Here is a 4,020-nt window from a genome sequence, read left to right as displayed (position 1 = left end):
TAAGATGTACACACATACAGATACAACTATATAAAACAATCATACGACCCGTAATGATGTATGGCAGCGAAACGTGGACGATAACAAAAGCAAACGAAGAGAGACTACGTGTTTGAGAAAGAAAAATCCTAAGAAAGATCTTTGGGCCTGTGCTTGATTAAGCAGCAGGACAATATAGGATAGAAATATAGGATAGAAAAAAGAGCTTGAATAAATACCCAGACGCCAACATAATACAAGAAATAAAGCCCAAAAGACTCCAACTGGCAGGACACATCAGAAGACATTCTGACGAAAGAACAGTAAGGTTGATATGAGAAGAAGTCCCAACTGGAAAAGACCACGTGGACGCCCTTGACTCCGGTGGCGAGATAATATCGTCCCTGCCATTTCCAACTATCGAATGTGAAAAGTGGTACTTTTCAGGAGAGCAAAATAACTCTTTTTTAGAGACTCCTAAATCAGCGCATTGACAAATGGGAACATTTTTATATTTTTTGTATGTAATGTTTAATCCTTGTTAGATTGATAACAAATTTGAACTACTTATCATTTTTTTTCCAAAAAATTACATTCGTTACTTTGCTTTTTGTATTAATCAAAGATTTGTTTCGGTTCGATGATTCAAAGTAGCGAATGTATTATAGAGAATAACTGTATAATCAAATAATGAAAATCCGTTAAAATGAAATCATAAACTGCCTCACAAGGATTTCTTGGAAGCGATAATGAAACAAAATTCGCAAAAATTGTAAACACGTGCATTTTATTCTTCTCAGCAGTTTAGCATTTTCGATAGTTTACAGATTATATTTGAATAACTCTGAAATGAATAAAACGAATGTGACAACACATTCGACATTTAGCGTTGTACCATAACCACCTTTACTTAACAAGCCATGAAGAGAAAAAGGCAACGTCGCAATTGATGACGTCGGTAGTCTGACTTTAGGACTACCGCTTTCAAAACTACGATTTTAAAGTACAAATTCTGGTAAAATTTATAGTATTTTTTGAGTCGAACAAGAAAATATTATTAATTAGAAGTTTGTACAAAATAATATTAAAAGTAATTCCTTGTAAGTAACGTTTATTATACAAAAAAAAAACCAATAACAAGAATATAAACGGGATTAATTTTTTTCGAATCCTTAGAAAACTAATAAGTATTTTTCAAAAATTTAAACTCAGAGTGAAAGATTACGTTAGGACCGAGGGCCCAAAGTCCCTGAAAACTTCTATGTTTATTTTAATAAGTTACAGGCGTGAAAAACAAAGAAAATTTAGTGTGATTTTTAGTCTCAAATATTTCATTAGAAAAAACTTTTTATTTATTCTAAGGGACTTATTTCGACCCTCGGTAATAAAGTAATCTTTTATTCTGCGTTTAAATTTTTCAAAAATATTTATTAGTTTTCTCAGAATTCGAAAAAAATAATTACATTTAAAATACAGGCGACAAAATTTTGCTTTTTGTTCCTTTCCCCTTAAAGTTTGTCGCACTTATTTAGAAACACCCTGAATTGATAAAGAACAAATCTAGTTGTTAAACATAAGCAAATTAATCAAAAAAACAGAATGTTAAGAAAACCTGAGTCTATAGTTGGGTTTTAATTTCAGTATTTTATAAATGCCCGGTACACCATAAAAATTTAACTGGTTAGCAACAATATTATTACAGCGGTGTTGTTAAAGAATTGGGCTATAACATATTAAAAAAATCACTTAAATCTGCTAACAGGTTTAGGAAATATAAGACATTAAAAATGACAAAATTTTTAAGTGGACGGATTTCTATATGCACGCATGTTTATATAAAAATATATTATATTGAACTAAAATCATCTTAATAACATACCTTTTAATGTTCTTTATAATTTGGAGCACGAAATATTGTAAAATATTTCAGTTTATCTGTAAATACAGTGAAAATTATTTAAAAACAAATGAGAACTGTCAGAATTAATCGGTCTACCAATAGATGTTGCCAAGTTTCAACTTCATGGCTTGTTAAGTAAAGGTGGCTATGGTTGTACAAATATACCTTTTGTTATATTTATATAAAACAAAAGTATCGAATATAACCATTTTCGTCAGTTTGCAGTCAACCAAATGAAAAAATGTTCATATTCGATGGTTTAAACAGCATATTTCCCGCGCTCCTAATCAAGCTACAATAACGAGAATTTGCCACAAGATGTATCACATCACGTATAATGCCTAAATCAGCGCATTGACAAATGGGAACATCTTTATATTTTTTGTATGTAATGTTTAATCCTTGTTAGATTAATAACAAATTTGAACTACTTTTTTTTTTTCAATAAATGACATTCGTTACTTTGCTTTTTGTATTAATCAAAGATTTGTTTCGGTTCGATGATTCAAAGTAGCGAATGTATTATAGAGAATAACTGTATAATCAAATAATGAAAATCCGTTAAAATGAAATCATAAACTGCCTCACAAGAATTTCTTGGAAGCGATAATGAAACAAAATTCGCAAAAATTGTAAACACGTGCATTTTATTCTTCTCAGCAGCTTAGCATTTTCGATAGTCTACAGATTATATTTGAATAACTCTGAAATGAATAAATTAAAACACAAACTAACGAATGTGACTACACATTCGACATTTAGCGTTGTACAAATATACCTTTAGTTATATGTTATATTTATACAGAACAAAAGTATCGAATATAACCATTTTCGTCAGTTTGCAGTCAACCAAATGAAAAAATGTTCATATTCGATGTTTTAAACAGCATATTTCCCGCCCTCCTAATCAAGCTACAATAACGAGAATTTGCCACAAGATGTATCACATCACGTATAATGCCTAAATCAGCGCATTGACAAATGGGAACATTTTTATATTTTTTGTATGTAATGTTTAATCCTTGTTAGATTGATAACAAATTTGAACTACTTATCTTTCTTTTTTCAAAAAATGACATTCGTTACTTTGCTTTTTGTATTAATCAAAGATTTGTTTCGGTTCGATGATTCAAAGTAGCGAATGTATTATAGAGAATAACTGTATAATCAAATAATGAAAATCCGTTAAAATGAAATCATAAACTGCCTCACAAGAATTTCTTGGAAGCGATACTGAAACAAAATTCGCAAAAATTGTAAACACGTGCATTTTATTCTTCTCAGCAGTTTAGCATTTTTGATAGTTTACAGATTATATTTGAATAACTCTGAAATGAATAAATTAAAACACAAACTAACGAATGTGACAACACATTCGACATTTAGCGTTGTACAAATATACCTTTAGTTATATGTTATATTTATACAATAACAAAAGTATCGAATATAACCATTTTCGTCAGTTTGCAGCCAACCAAATGAAAAAATGTTCATATTCGATGGTTTAAACAGCATATTTCCCGCGCTCCTAATCAAGCTAATTAACTCCTAATAAGCTCCTAATTCACAATAACGAGAATTTGCCACAAGATGTATCACATCACGTATAATGCAAGAGCAAGGTATCGAATCTGAAAAACCCGATTTTTCACATTCGATAGTTGGAAATGGTAGAGACGATATGGCAGGAGACTTAAAAGCTATGGGCGTGGAAAACTGGATGGAGATTGCTCAAGATAAAGAAGTTATCGAGTCGGCTAAAACCCGCGAATAGTTGTAACGCCACGGAGTAAGTAAATAAGTAAGTTCTTCAGTTCTTCTCAAAGGACTGTAACACTGACGTCCTCTCTGTCTTCCCATTTAACTACATCTTGTACACCATAACGCATTCTTATGTCTTCGTTTTTTATGCGGTCCCTTCTGGTTTTGCTTACTATGCATACTTCTTAATATAGGTACATTCATTCTTAATATGTATTCATTTCTGCTACTTTTTGTTAGTTAGTTTATTGGTTATACTTGACTTTCCTCATATATCGATGTAGAAGAAGGCAAATGTAAGAGCATACAGAAGGCGGACAACATGCCAGAAAACAGAGCGAAATTAATTTACCTGGGAATATTAAAAATAAACTAAAATC

The sequence above is a fragment of the Diabrotica virgifera genome, chromosome 7 (genome assembly GCF_917563875.1).
Source record: "Diabrotica virgifera virgifera chromosome 7, PGI_DIABVI_V3a".
Taxonomy (NCBI): domain Eukaryota; kingdom Metazoa; phylum Arthropoda; class Insecta; order Coleoptera; family Chrysomelidae; genus Diabrotica; species Diabrotica virgifera.
The sequence above is the reverse complement of the archived record's forward strand: the minus strand, read 5'-3'. Positions refer to the sequence as shown.